The sequence below is a fragment of the Myxocyprinus asiaticus genome, chromosome 3, assembly GCF_019703515.2.
Source record: "Myxocyprinus asiaticus isolate MX2 ecotype Aquarium Trade chromosome 3, UBuf_Myxa_2, whole genome shotgun sequence".
NCBI lineage: Eukaryota > Metazoa > Chordata > Actinopteri > Cypriniformes > Catostomidae > Myxocyprinus > Myxocyprinus asiaticus.
The window spans coordinates 26,789,496-26,805,965 of record NC_059346.1 but is presented as its reverse complement, the minus strand read 5'-3'; the positions used below and the strand labels follow the sequence as shown (position 1 = coordinate 26,805,965).

The following is a 16,470-nucleotide window of genomic DNA, read 5'->3' as shown; positions in this document are numbered from 1 at the left end:
TTAAACTTTCACAGTGCTGTGGAAAAAGTAAGTGAACCCTTGGATTTAATAAACTGGTTGATCTTGCTTTGGCAGCAATAACTTCAACCAAGCATTTCCGGTAGCTGAAGATTATACCTGCACAATGTTTGCATGGAATTTTGGACCATTCTTCATTACAGAACTGCTTCAGCTCAGCCATATTCTTAGGATTCTGGTGTGAATGGCTCTCTTGAGGTCACTCCACAGCATCTCTATTGGGTTAAGGTCTGGGCTCTTATTGGGCCGCTCCGAAAGATGGATTTTTTTTTTTAAAACCATTCTTTAGTGGATTTACTTCCATGTTTAAGGTCATTTTCCTGCTGCGCACCAACTTCTACTGAGCTTCAGCTGGTGCACAGCCACCCTGACATTATCCTGTAGGATATAAACTTGGGATAATCCAGGTTTGACAACTCATGATTCTAATTAGCTTTTTTTATTGTTGTTGTCATTAGCCTAGGGGTTCACATACTTTTTCCAACCTACACTGTAAATATTTTAATGATATATTCAATATGTACAAGAACAATGCAATAATTTGTGTTACTACTGGAAACAGATTGTGTTTGTTCATTATTGTAACTTGCAACATCTTGCCACTGTAGCCTAGCCTTTATTCATACATTTATACTGTATTTGTTTAATAGCCTTAATTTGCACTTTGTTTGAGGGAGAAGGTTGTATAAGATAAAATACAATACAAAAAGGACATTTAGAAAATAAAAATGTTCTTATCAACTTAATAAAAATAAAAAAAGTAACTACTCTCGGGGGCCTGGGTAGCTCAGCGAGTATTGACACTAACTACAACCCCTGGAGCCATGAGTTTGAATCCAGGGCGTGCTGAGTGATTTCAGCCAGGTCTCCTAAGCAACCAAATTGGCCCGGTTGCTAGGGAGGGTAGAGTCACATAGGGTAACCTCCTCTTGGTCACGATTAGGAGTTCTTGCTCTCAATGGGGAGCATGGTAAGTTGTGCGTGGATCGCGGAGAGTAGCATGAGCCTCCACATGCTGGGAGTCTCCATGGAGTCATGCACAGGAAGCCATGTGATAAGATGAGCGGATTGATGGTCTCAGAAGCAACTGAGACTTGTCCTCTGCCACCCAGATTGAGGTGAGTAACCGCGCCACCACGAAAACCTACTAAGTAGTGGGAATTGGGCATTCCAAATTGAAAAAAAAAAACTAACTACACTCAGCTCAGCACAAATAGCCTACACATAAACCATTAGCCATGGTAAAATTATTTTAATGCAGACTCCAGTGGCTTATTGCGTTATGAGAGTTTTGTTCTGAGCTGAATGTAGCTTTAACTGTCAGTAACATTAACATGGAGGGTAACATGCATTAATGTTGTGGAGGGTTACCTAGATGTCCACCAGAGACCTGATGAACCCATTTGTGGCATATCAAGGGATGCCATGTGGGCCATTTGTATTTGCTTCAGACTCAACCGTTTAGTAACCACAAAGCAATGTATTGATATTTAAATATATTTGGCAAATGGTTTAATACAGTATAGTCTATAGACAATATTTCATGGCTCACAACATGATTAATTTAGCACTTGTGGTGCTTTTCATGAGAAGATAAATTATTGTTAAATATTTATATAATAACTATATTCTACAATAATGTTTATTGTTATTTTTTTGGAAAATAGAAACTCTGACTCTGAGCTTGTGAGGCTTAGTGATTTCAACACATTCCTCAGCCTCCTCCAGCTCATTTTAAATTGGACAAGTGAGCATTGGTTTGCTCTTCCTGAAAGGCAAGTAATCATCAAAGACAAAACATATTTGAATTTGCATTTATGCTTATGATATATAAATAAATGTGCTAATCACAAATTTGTCAGCATGCCTCATTTTAAGCCTTATTTGTAAACCTTCAGTTTAAACCTGTTTCCAAATCCAGAAGCCTTTTCATGTTCTTCTAATTTTTTCACATGCATGAATTATAAAAATAAGTGCACTATTTTTTTTTTACTTAAATTAAATAAGTTATTTTTCAACCAGTCCAGTTGAAAGCTTGTGTCCTTTTTCTCTTCTCCATGGCAGCCTTTTGCATACACTTTTTATTCAAACAATTTGCCTTACACAAATTGTAGGTACAATACACTAAACAAGTTTGAGAACACAATATTCAAAGCAGAATTGAGATTTGAGTAACTCTCCTATTGCCAGTTCACTGAACATTGCACTGAAATGGCAGTCTTGTTTTAGTAGTAGATTCTTAACCATTTACAGGTAGCTAGTCACCCAAGTGTGAGTTCTAATAGACATTTTAACTCCAAAAAAAATGTAAAACTGTAATTGTCTGCCATTAATAAAGGAAGACTTCATGAACAGGCTCTTTCACTAACTGTCCTATGGAAGCCATTAACTTGAAACCATACTCGTCCTTCGGATGAGAAGTTAAACCGAGGTTCTGACTCTCTGTGGTCATTAAAAATCCCAGGGCACATCTCGTAAAGAGTAGGGGTGTAACCCCGGTGTCCTTGACAAATTTCCCCCATTGGCCCTTATCCATCATGGCCTCCTAATAATGCCCATCCATGAATTGGCTGTATCAGTCCACTCTCTCCTCTCCACTAATAGCTAGTGTGTGGTGAGTGTACTGGCGCACTATGGCTGCCTTCGCATCATCCAGGTGGATGCTGCACACTGGTGGTGGTTGAGGAGAGTCCCCTGTTCACTGTGTAAAGCGCTTTGAGTATAGTGTCAGCAAAGCGCTATATAAATGTAATGTTCATTCATTCACTAATACTGCAGAACTCTACACAAATACAGTAGTTCAGTGATATTTGTCATTAATGTAAGTGATAATGTCATTAATGTTTTTTAGTAGTTTTATACAGATTATAAAGCATTTCCTTTGAGAATAAAAGCACTCTAAAACAAATGAATATGCTGATACAGTATGTACATATTTATTTCAAGAGGAATTTTAAAGGTAATTCTACTGAACAATCATATTATATGACTTCAGTAGGTGGTTTTTAGGTGTTCACACTTCTTTGGCCTATGAAAGAAAAAAGAAGCAAATTAGACATAAATCATGTAAACAGTCATAAAGCATAAGCTTAATACAACTTCACAAATGTATACATTGTCCTTTTTATTTGAATAGAAAAATGTAGAATAAACTGAACTTAGTACATGTAAAAAAGAATCTACTGAATACAGACTCTCATATATTACTATATATCAGAATATTATTCAACTGACTTTTCCAGCATCACGGCTCTTGGCTCTGAGTTTGTTGACCTGAGACTCAGCGATGTCAGCACGCTCCTCAGACTCTTCCAGCTCATGCTGCACCTTCCTCAACTTGGATAGGTGAGTGTTGGCTTGTTCCTCCTAAAAAAGGTTGTTTTTAGCATGTTTATGAACTATGCTATGCTAACATAACATTAAATAGAAAGTGAGCAAATTACAGAATCAACATGTTCAGATATATTTTACATACCACCTCCTCAGCCTGCCTCTTGTAGGCCTTGACTTTCAGCTGCAGCTTATCAACCAGATCCTGGAGTCTGGTAATGTTCTTCTTGTCCTCCTCAGTCTACAAATAATACAAATATTTTATGGATTTATTTTAAAGGTTTTACTATAAGTACAGCTTATACACTTTTCTTGAAATAATTTTGTGAGAATTAATGTATGGATATAGTCAGGTATGGTCATACCTGGTATGTGAATTCTTTAACTCTCCTCTCATATTTGCGGACAGCATCAGCTCCTCGTCTCTGTTCTGCTTCAACTTCAGTCTCAAGCTCCTGGTCCTACACGATACATATTGTTAAACTAATTTAATCCAAACAAAATACAATATTTCATAGCATATATTTCACATTACCCACATCAAGACTATAGACTTGGAAATAAATAAAATCTCACCCTGGACTCCAGTTTCTGGAGTTGTTTTTTTCCTCCCTTCATGGCCAGATTCTCAGCCTCATCCAGATGGTGCTGCAGGTCCTTTACTGTGACCTCCAGGTTCTTCTTCATCCTCTCCAGGTGAGAACTGGTGTCCTGCTTCTTTTTAAGTTATTCTGCCATCATTGCAGCCTAATTAACATATATAAAAATACAAATAAAAATCAGTGAGAGTCTTTGCTACACTCCAAAAGGTGAACTTTGATTTTAGTTTAAATGGTTGTAATTTTTATAACTTAAAAACTAACATCAGTGATGGCCTTCTTAACCTTCTCCTCAGCATTTCTTGCTTCCTGGACGATATCATCAACTTCACCCTGCATTTGGACAAGGTCAACCTCAAGCTTCTTCTTGGTGTTCAGAAGGTTTGTGTTCTGAAATAGAGGAAATAGTACATAATAAAGTGAAAATATTACATCTGTATTTGATTGCTATTGTGTTTTAAGAGACATTTTGTATAATGATTACCTGAGAGTGCAGGAGTCCAACACATTCACTGGCATCCACCAGCTCTTGTTCAGCCACTTTGTGGCCTCTCTCTGTCTGCTATACAGCAGCTCTCAGCTCCTCAATCTCAGCCTGCATCAGAGTGTTTCTGCGCTCCACCATGGCCACCTGCTCCTTCATGTCCTCCTGTCCTCTCAGGGCATCATCAAGGTGAAGTTGGGTGTCCTGTACACAACAATTTTTTGATGGCTCCCTGAATAGTTTTTTGCTTTCAATTTTGTTCAGCATACTCATTTATTTATACAACTGAAAACCAGAGAGAGACCACTGTTTCTGGGATTCAGCAGCCTGGCAATTGGAATGGCTCAGCTGAAGCTCCATCTCATTAAGATCTCCCTCCATCTTCTTTTGATTCTCAGGGCATCATTCCTGCTCCTGACCTGCATGGACTCAATGACTCTCTGGCTGTTCCGCTTGATCTGCTCCATCTCCTCATCCTTCTCTGCAAGCTTCATGTCAATCTCACTCTTGACCTGGTTTAGCTCAAGCTGAACACGAAGAATCTTGGATTCCCTATCTGTCACTCACTCGACGTTGTGTCGATGTAGTGACACTAGGGGTCACTCTTGGGAGCCCGAAACACCTCTGATCTTTGAAAAAAGGCCAATGAGAATTGGCGAGTGGAATTTACATGCCACTCCCCCGTACATACGGGTATAAAAGGAGCTGGTATGCAACCATTCATTCAGGTTTTGTGCTGAGGAGCCGAGACCAGGTCCCGGCCATTTCAATGGGTAGTTCAGCATTGTGGCAAGGGGGACACAACGTCTCGTTCCCTCCATCAGAGAACGGAGGTTACGAAAGTAACCATGACGTTCCCTATCTGTCACTCACTCGACGTTGTGTCGATGTGACACAACTAGCCGCACTGTGTTACGTGAAGCGGCGGTGTGTGACGGGCAGACTGCTGTGTGCCTCGTAGCCAGTGCACCAGGCTGTCACGTAACCTCCCCCAACACTCTTTACGAGCGTCGAACAGTCCTTCAGAAACAAGTCGACTGCTCAACAAATAGGGACAAGTGGAAATACATCACATGGTCTTACCGAGTCTTGTCGGAAGTATGTCATGTGGAAAGTCACATGGTAGGTCCTACCCAAGGGGGGAGGAGTTTCTACAAGCATGGCTCCAGGAAGACGTAGTTTACCAAGAGGGAAACAATTTTACGGAAGATATAACACATGGGGTTACCTATGGGGAACCACTGCATGCAGAGCATCTACCTCAGTACAGGGCCTTACCAGCGCACTTACTGAGCCGGCAGCGAGTTTCTCCGCAAACTCGACTGCCACAGGGCTAAGGAGGAAAGTCATCCAGGATCACAGTCTGTGAACACTACTGGGAGTCAAGAGCACACGTCTTCCCCTCAAGGGAGGGGAAAGGCGCTATGCGCAAGCGGAACACCTTACATCAACCGCCAAGGCGGTCTACGCTCCCATCGCATGTCACAACTCGCACGCCGTCTCCTCCTCTGGAGTCAGCAGTGCCTCAAGTCGCTATGAGCCACTCACATCCCGGGCGACCTCAACACCGCAGCGGATGCACTGTCACGTCCGGTTACCCTCAGGGGAGAGTGGAGGCTCCACCCTCAGGTGGTCCAGCTGATTTGGAGTCGATTCGGTCAAACACAGGTAGACCTGTTTGCTTCCCGGGAATCCACCCACTGCCCGCTTTGGTATGCCCTGACCGAGGCACCTCTCTTTATAGATGCGTTGGCACACAGCTAATAATATCCACAACTAAGAGACACTTAGTTCTCATTTACAAGAAAGCCCTGGATAAGAGAAGATAAGACAAAAAATAATAATAAATACCATTCTCAGTTTGAAGTCTTGCTCTTTGAGCACTGAGGTCATTTAACTGACGAATATTCTCATCATTCTTGACTTTGAGTTCACTGAGTAGATCCTCAACAGTACAACACATTTTCTCAAGATTTGCCCGTAAATGTAGAAAATTTCAGAATGATGTCAAAATATTGTGGATTGCTTTGTGGGTGTGGACTTTTTCATTAAATTATCTTGCATTTCATTGTTGCATACCTTTGCTTTGGCAACAGCCTCCATGTTGCTGGAAAGATAATCAATCTCCATTTTGTATTCGCTCTTCTCCTTCTCAAGTTTCTGCTTGACAAGCTGAAGGTTGTCGATTTGCTCTCCCAGCTCAGCCACACTGTCGGCCTGCTTCTTGTGGAGGGCAGCAGCAGTGGCTTCATGCTGGAGGGTGGCCTCTTTAAGATCGCGACGCAGCTTCTGGAATTCAGCCTCACGCTTCTTGTTCATCTCGAACTGAGCAGCAGTTGCTCCTCCAGCCTCCTGAAGCCTCTCACTGATCTCCTCGAGTTCCCTGGAGAGATCAGTTCTCTGCTTCTCCACCTTTGCACGAGCAGCACACTCAGCCTCGATCTCTCTTCCTCCAGATCTTCAATGTGAGCCTACAGGGGCAAGTAATTAATGAATTTCTGATCTTGATTTTTTTAAACAAATAACAGTGTAACCAAAGAAAGTTCAAAAAAATTCCAGATACCTGAAGCTCCTTGATCTTCTTCTGGAGTTAAGCTCTAAGTTTGTTCATCCTCAGTCTTGCTGAGGAGCTACCTTGTTTCAAAGTCTTTCCTGTGGTAGTTCAATAATAACTTGTTTGTAAAACAATAACATACATAAAACTATAGAACACAAACATAACAATATAATTTCTTATTATTTTATGTTTTTACTTACTTCTTCAGTTTTTCCTCAGATTGCTGCTTGTCATTCTCCAGGTCCATAATGAACTCCTGGGCCAATTTAAGGTCTCCTTCAAGCTTTCTCTTGGCTCTCTCAAGATCCATCCAGAGGTTCTTCTCTTGTTCAAGGGAACCCTCAAGCTATGGAAAAACAATATATTTCCCTTTGGTCAGGGTGTTGACTTTGTCCTCCTCTGCCTGGAGATCATCCAGAGTCTGCCGATATGCCTCTTGGATGGCTTTCTTCTCCTTTGTAAGCTTGGCAATGCTCTCATCCTGTGCTGCCATTTCCTCAGTTAGGTTCTTGACCTGTGTGAAGTTTTATACTATATTACTTCCTTTTGTTATAATTAATATTCTTGAACAAGTTTTCACTGCAATTGAAATGTGATAAAATATTAAATAAACTCTGTCACAACCCTTATATTCAGTAGCATGTTTCTCCTTTTCCACTTTAGCCAAGGTGAGCTCCAGGTCATCAATGTCTTTCTTCAGCTCAGGGCACTCATCCTCCAGTTTCCTCTTCTTGGCTGTGAGTTCAGCATTGATTTCTTCCTCATCCTCCAGTCTCTCAATTGTCTCTTTGAGTTTAGCTTCAAGCTGGATTTTGCTCTTGATCAGACCCTCACACCTCTCCTCAGCATCTGAGAGATTCTCAGATTCCTGATTTATAGTAGCAAAATATGAATAAGTCAAGATACACATTATATTAAAAGCTTGTGATCATTGCCTACTGTATCTGAGGTTTCTTATGAAATAATCCAAATGAATGTTTTCCTCAATTCACTCACAGAGGCTACTTGAAGCTGCAGATCATTCTTCTCTTGCAGCAGTGCTACAATCTTCTCCTCAAGCTCCTTTTTGACTACAGCCTTGGCAAGGTCTTCTTTGCATTTTGTAAAGTCTTCTTTCATGGTTGCCAGCTCCTTCTCAGTCTCAGCACTCTTCAGCAGAGGCTCAGTCTTGTAGTAAACTTTCATCCATGGCCAGTGTTTGACATTCATGAATGAGCAGATGTTGTATTGGATGGTGTAAATGGACTCCCTGTGAATTATTTTGTCAATAAATGTCATAGATACCATTATTTACTCTTGTCACAATTATTATTGTAGACATCCTTAATAATTATATAATTAACCTCCTCTCCATCCTCTTCACATACTCCTGCCTCATCAGGTAACCACGGCAGAGAGCCTGAGTCATTGTGACCAGAGTTGCCAGTTTCTCATCACACATTTCCTTAAGAACACCCAGAAGACCAGCTTTGAAGAACACCTGAATTCATGCACAATAATGCAGAGATGATTTAAATCATAGCTGAAAACATACAGCATGGTAATTGAATCTTTCCATTTTTTAAATTTAGAATATGAACATTTGTGTGCCCAAATCTATACTCATAATGATTAACATCAATTGATACCACGAGTTCCTCAGAGGCCTTCTAATATAGGTCCATAAACTGTCCCTCAGGGATAACACTGGCATTCAGCACCTTGTATCAGTGGAAGATTTATCAAAATGCTTCATATTTTTCATATTTGGATAACCAGGAAGTTCTCCATGAGACAGAACAGCTTACATCTTGAGCTCAATACATAAACATTTCACATGAAAATTATCATACAGTATATTGTGCTGATGTCAGAATATCTCTAAGCTCTTTATTACTCTACCTGGAGTCTTGGACTCATTGGGAATAAGACAACGCACAAAGTGAGGATGAATGCTCCTCAAGTTGGTCATGAGCTTGCCCAAGTTCTCCTGGGGAAAATATAAAGATGTTTTCTCATTTTCTTTCAAACACAGCAATATTGTTGTCATATCAAGTTTAACATCCTCTTTACATACCCTGAACTGGGAGGACACAGCCTGCATGGAACCACTCTTCTTTTTGCCTCCCTTTTTGCCACCACCAGATTCTGCACAAACACTGAAATAATGTCCCAGATTGTGTAATTCAATATTTATTAAGCATTGCATTAGTTCAGGCAGGCCACTTCAGTCAGTCTTTGCGGTCAGCTGAATTATGACGGTAACAAATATCAGAGCGATTCTTTTTAAGTCCTCCATCCTTCATTCTTCTATTTCATTGCCCCAGATTGCTTTAACACCCCCCTCCATCCCCGGATCCACTTCTTTTCTGAAAGCACATTTGTGAAATAGTTGTACCAAGTTGCAATGTAATTCTGCAGTGAATTGCTGCTCTCCCCACTCTGATTTTAGATGTAAGATATTATTTGAAAAAAGTGACAGAGCTATATTTTAAATATGCACTTGTAATGAATATACTCACCCTCAACAACAGGTGGGTAGAGAGTAGCCAGAAGTTTGACAGAAGACTTCTGGTAGAGCTGCACAAAAGACTCATTCAGTGGATACTTGTTCTTGTCCAACCAGCCAGCGATGTTGTAATCCACAGTTCCAGTGTAGTGAACCAGAGAGAAGTGGACCTCAGCTTTGCCTTTGGCAGACTTTGGTTTCTGGAAAGCTGCACACTTGCCAAGGTGCTGATCATACAGCTTGTTCTTAAAGGAAGTGCCTGTAGCCTTGGGGAACATGCACTCCTCTTCAAGGATGGAGAAGATACCCATGGGCTATTTGTAAATGATTAAAGAGTATGATTAAAAAGTTTCAGATTTTAAGCAAAATTATAAAAATGTACAATTAAGCCAGTAAAAACCTTCTCAATGAGCTCAATGCAAGCAGCCAAGTCCATGCTGAAGTCAATGAACTCCCAAACAATGCCCTCCTTCTTGTACTTCTCTTGATCCAGCACAAACATGTCATGGTTGAAGAACTGTTGCAGTTTCTCATTGGTGAAGTTGATGCATAGCTGCTCCATGCTGTTGAACTGGAGAGAATGAAACAGTTACTGAACACTGAATATGAGTCAACTCATATTAAAATTAGATACAATGAAATGTTTTACATCAAAGATCTCAAAGCTAGCATTATCCAGCACACCAATGAAGAACTGTCCGGCTTTTTTTGTGTTCAACATCTGGTTGATACAAACAACCATCCACAAGAACATCCTCTCATAGATAGATTTGGCCAAAGCACTAACAGAGTTGTACACGTGTGAATAGAATTTAGAGTAAAAATTATTCAAACATACTCCGCTTTTGCAATAATTTGTCTTAGCTGGCAACTCTTGTTACTTGACACTTGATAGTACTGCATACCTGTGGCACGGTTAGACCTTTGATCACATACTCATTTCCGATCTTCACTCTGGGGCAGCACAAAGCCTTCAGCATTTCAGCAGAGTTCAATCCCAGAAGGTGGGCGACTTTGTCAGCCTCTGCAAATAATTTATTTTTTACAAAATATTAATCATGTTTCTTACCTTGCTGTTTTTTAAAATCACATCAGTTGCAACCAGCTCCTCTTTATCATCAATGCTTGCTACTGTGATCTGACCCTGACAGCAAAAGGGGAAGTCATAGGGGTTGGTGGTGGTGAGTGTCATATCTGTAAAACAAGCAGAGTGCTCATCACAAAGCCTTTTACAATATACACTGACATTTCAAGATGAAACTGAAAAACATTTTTGCACCTACCAATCAGCTCTGGCTTATGGTTGGTCATCAACTGGTAGAAGATGTGGTAGCCTCTCTCATCTGGATGCTGGAATGTCACTCTAGACTTCTCCAGCAGATCTGATGAGAGAATGTAAGGATGTCATTTTCTGAAGAGTGATTGACAAAGAAAAATATACAGATTGATAAATAAAAGCATGTCCACCTACATATCTCAATATCAGCACTAGACAGTTTTCCAGTTGTGCTAAAGTAAATTCTGATGAATTTACAGTTTAAAACAAAATAATATAGTTGTTATTGTGCAACAGAAAAATCCAGCACAACTGACCAAGTGCTCTGTAAAAATAAAACTGGTGAACTTGTTGTCATTTTCACAGTCTTGGCATTACTATAAGCCTCAAGCAGAGGGTTGGCAGCAATGATCTGGTCCTCAAGAGATCCATGTATTGTGTGAAGGGTTTAACTTATTTCATGTCTCATATCTAAACATCATTTGCAAAGTATTTGGCATTTTTAACATAAATATAGTTTTGTATCTCGTACCTGCATTTTGCCGGGAACTTGCTCTTTCTTCTTGTCACCACCCACTGCAACTGTGGCAAAGTACTGAATGACACGTTTGGTGTTCACAGTCTTTCCAGATTCTCCACTGGTTTATGAGAGATGTTCATACAGAAGATGATTAGACATGTACAAGTTCCATGAGAAGAAAATAAAACCATTCTCAACATCTCTATACAGTAGATACATACGTAATCAGGACAGACGGTTCTCTCTGTCTGTAAATTCAAAGGCAATCATTTTTAATAAAAACTAAAATCCAGAATGTCACAAAATCAGAATCAGATTGTTTAAATCTAGATCTTACCATTAAGCATGAACTGATAGGCACTGTCAGAGACAGTGAAGATGTGGGGTGGGGCCTCCATACGCTTTTTGCCTCTGTAGGCAGACCCCACTACTGCATCATACTCTTGGAGCCACTTGTAGAGGTTCACAGTAGCACAGAAAAGTCCAGAGTATGTCTGAAATAAGCAGAGAAGTTGTCAGATTACAGTATCACAGTCAGAATTAAATTAAACACTGTTTTAATTCTAGAGACTGTTGTGCATGAAAGTCCCAGAAGATCAGTAGTTATAGAAATACTCAAACCAGCCCATCTGGCACCAACAATCATGCCACGGTCCAAATCAATGAGATCACATTTTTCCCATTCTGATGGTTGGTGTGAACAGTAACTGAATCTCCTGACCCATATCTGCATGATTTTATGCACTGCTGCCACATGATTGGCTGATTAGATAATCGCATGGATGATTGTTGGTGCCAGATGGGCTGGTTTGAGTATTTCTGTAACTACTGATCTTCTGGGACTTTCATGCACAACAGTCTCTAGAATTTGCTCCGAATGGTGCCAAAAACGAAAACATCCAGGGAGGGGCAGTTCTGCGGATTGAAATGCCTTGTTGATGAGAGAGGTCAACAGAAAATGGCCAGACTGGTCTGAACTGACAAAGTCTACGGTAACTCAGATAATCACTCTGTACAACTGTAGTGAGAAGAATAGCATCTCAGAATGTTATTCTGAGATGTGGGTTCAACCTGCCACAGTTCAACCTGCCACAGGCGCTACTGATACAGTTTTACTCAGCAGTCATTGAGTCTGTCCTCTGCACTTCAATATCTGTCTGGTTTGGTTCAGCTACGAAATCGGATATCAGAAGACTACAAAGGACAGTTCGGACTGCTGAGAGGATTATTGGTTGCCGCCTGCCCTCCCTTCAAGAACTATACACTTCCAGAGTGAGGAAAAAGGCTGGAAAAACCACTCTGGACCCCACTCACCCTGCCCACTACATTTTTGAACTTTTGCCTTCTGGCCGACGCTTCAGAGCTCTGAGCACCAGAACCGTCAGGCACAGGAACAGTTTTTTCCCTCAGGCTATCCTTCTCATGAACAGTTAAAACTGCCCCATTGATCAATAATTAATGTGCAATAAACAGCTTAGTCAACACATCCAACCTCTTCTGCCATTACATTCCCTTGCACTATATATAACCGATTTGTATTTAGATTTGCACTACGTTTGTGTATGTGTGTCTGTGTATGTGTGTATATATATATATATATATATATATATATATATATTGTCTATTGTGTATTCTATATATACTTTATTTTCTTTTCAATATTTATTTATTTTTTTATTCAATTTTTAATATTTTTTAAAAGTCTTGTTGCTGTTTTGTATTGTTGTGTACTGGAAGCTCCTGTCACCAATACAAATTCTTTGTATATGTATGCATGCAGACTAACAACATGGCAAATAAGGGGACTTAAAACAAACCTGAGAAAAGAGTGAGATACTGTACATTACATGAACTGAACGCTGTCTTATAAAGAGATTGCGAGATACCGTTTGTAATTATCTTTCATCCCTTATGTGCATGAAAGGGAAACAATCTTGGAAACTTTTAAGTATTAGACTTATTAGATGATTGAAAAGACCCTTTTGTTTTTATTTATTTGTTCATTTATGAACGTTCTCTTCACTGTACTTTTTATCATCTACAGCAGAGATGCACTGTTGCATGTTATACAGTGATGATGTTTATAAATACCGGCTACGTTTTAATGTGTGACCTCGTATTCGTGTTGCAGCTAATTGAGTCATCACTGTCCTTGCTAGTGCCCGAATTCACGCTCGTGATATACTGATTCATGACAGGAAACTAAGGATTGGGATCAGCCCTCTTTTACATGATCCTTCTGGCAAGCTTGCCATATCCTCCTAAATATGCTTTTCCTTTTAAGATTTAAATTCACTGAGCATCTCACACTTATTATCTATTAGCACACTCTTGAATGCTGAATGTTCCGATCGCTTTCCAGTATAGTGAGACACAAATGGTCCTGTCAGGCTGTTTTAAGCCATCCAGTGCCCTCTGATCTCTAGAGAGAGATTATCTCAGCCTTTCTATCTGCGTTTGCCCCTGACATATGTGAGTTAAATATACAACATGTTATTTATTTTTTACACCCGTGTTTTTATTTGAATGATCTTAAGTTGAATGTCAGTTTCTCATAACCGTTTAAGGAGGAATTGTGTAATGAGTTTTATTAGAGAAGGATTAATGAGCGAGGAAGAGTGATGATTAAATATTCCAGGTTCAATACAAGTTAAGTTCAATCAGAGATAATTAAGAAGAGATAGGCCACTTCTATTAAAATAAACGGGAGAAACTGGAACGCCCATCGGTAGCCAATGTATGTAGAATGGAAGTCCCGCATTACAGGTAAAAGAGTCAATCGCCTTTTAGATACAAACTTCTGTCAATCAACTCAATAACGCACATGCACATTAGCTATACAAGGCGGGAAAATTGCGTTTTTAAACGGAATCTGAGGTAAAGAAGCACAATTTATGATTCCGGTGTTGTCAGATTTTACTGATGATTTAAATTATGTTCTTTGATCGTAATCTTGACCAACCGTTTAAGAGATTTTGGTCTTTCCCCATTCAAGCAGACAGGAGCAGCACTGGCATGACTGGAAATAGCCTCCTGAGAGCGTTCCAAAGATGGCCGACAGTGGACTGACTTGTTAGAAAGAATTTGGCTCAATCTAAAGCATCTGTGTCAATGTTGATTACCACAAAAAAATCATTTTGACTCATCCGTCCTTTTCTTTAAAAAAAGAAAAAAAAAATCTAATTTACATTGATTTAGGCACTTAAAATGGAAGTAAATGGGGCCAATTTTTTGAGCTTTTTATAAAAGCTCTTACATTAATTCTTCTGTTAAAACTCATGTATTGTTTGAGCTGTAAAGATGTTTAAATCTTAATTTTTTCAGTCATTTTAGGGTTTGTTGACATTACATCATCATTGCAATGAAGTTGTAAAATTGGCTGTAACTTCACACAGAAAAGGTAAGCAATTTTATCATACTAAAATCATGTTAACACGCATATTGTTTACATCTTGTAGCTATACTTTTGAAACAGTGAGTATTTTAACGTTTACAGATTGGCCCCATTCACTTCCACTGTACAGGTGCTGGTCATATAATTAGAATATCATCAAAAAGTTGATTTATTTCACTAATTCCATTCAAAAAGTGAAACTTGTATATTATATTCATTCATTACACACAGACTGATATATTTCAAATGTTTATTTCTTTTAATTTTGATGATTATAACTGACAACTAAGGAAAATCCCAAATTCAGTATCTCAGAAAATTAGAATATTACTTAAGACCAATACAAAGAAAGGATTTTTAGAAATCTTGGCCAACTGAAAAGTATGAACATGAAAAGTATGAGCATGTACAGCGCTCAATACTTAGTTGGGGCTCCTTTTGCCTGAATTACTGCAGCAATGCGGCGTGGCATGGAGTCGATCAGTCTGTGGCACTGCTCAGGTGTTATGAGAGCCCAGGTTCCTCTGATAGTGGCCTTCAGCTCTTCTGCATTGTTGGGTCTGGCATATCGCATCTTCCTCTTCACAATACCCCATAGATTTTCTATGGGGTTAAGGTCAGGGGAGTTTGCTGGCCAATTAAGAACAGGGATACCATGGTCCTTAAACCAGATACTGGTTGCTTTGGCACTGTGTACAGGTGCCAAGTCCTGTTGGAAAATGAAATCTGCATCTCCATAAAGTTGGTCAGCAGCAGGAAGCATGAAGTGCTCTAAAACTTCCTGGTATACGGCTGCGTTGACCTTGGACCTCAGAAAACACAGTGGACCAACACCAGCAGATGACATGGCACCCCAAACCATCACTGACTGTGGAAACTTTACACTGGACCTCAAGCAACGTGGATTGTGTGCCTCTCCTCTCTTCCTCCAGACTCTGGGACCCTGATTTCCAAAGGAAATGCTAAATTTACTTTCATCAGAGAACATAACTTTGGACCACTCAGCAGCAGTCCAGTCCTTTTTGTCTTTAGCCCAGGCGAGACGCTTCAGACGCTGTCCGTTGTTCAAGAGTGACTTGACACAAGGACTGCGACAGCCGAAACCCATGTCTTGCATACGTCTGTGCGTAGTGGTTCTCCCCCACATTTTTGAATGGGTTTTGTTTCACAATCCACTCCAGGGTACGGTTATCCCTATTGCTTGTACACTTTTTTCTACCACATCTTTTCCTTCCCTTCGCCTCTCTATTAATGTGCTTGGACACAGAGCTCTGTGAACAGCCAGCCTCTTTTGCAATGACCTTTTGTGTCTTGCCCTCCTTGTGCAACGTGTCAATGGTCGTCTTTTGGACAACTGTCAAGTCAGCAGTCTTCCCCATGATTGTGTAGCGTACAGAACTAGACCGAGAGACCATTTAAAGGCCTTTGCAGGTGTTAGTTAATTAGCTGATTAGAGTGTGGCACCAGGTGTCTTCAATATTGAACCTTTTCACAATATTCTAATTTTCTGAGATACTGAATTTGGGATTTTCCTTAGTTGTCAGTTATAATCATCAAAATTAAAAGAAATAAACATCTGAAATATATCAGTCTGTGTGTAATGAATGAATATAATATACAAGTTTCACTTTTTGAATGGAATTAGTGAAATAAATCAACTTTTTGATGATATTCTAATTATATGACCAGCACCTGTATGTGCCTCACTGGAACCCAGTGTAGGAGTTTTAGGAGTGGGTGGCAAGAAGGAAGTGGGAGCCAGCATCACAGTCCACGTGTGTATACTTTTATTCTCAAGGCTTAA

The 16,470-nt window shown here is 39.9% G+C and overlaps 1 pseudogene; it reads right to left on the bottom strand.

Annotated features, from left to right (window-relative positions):
* Positions 1-2,930: 2,930 nt before the first annotated feature.
* The window catches only part of LOC127420514 (myosin heavy chain, fast skeletal muscle-like), a 75,036-nt pseudogene continuing 61,496 nt past the window's right edge, over positions 2,931-16,470 (bottom strand).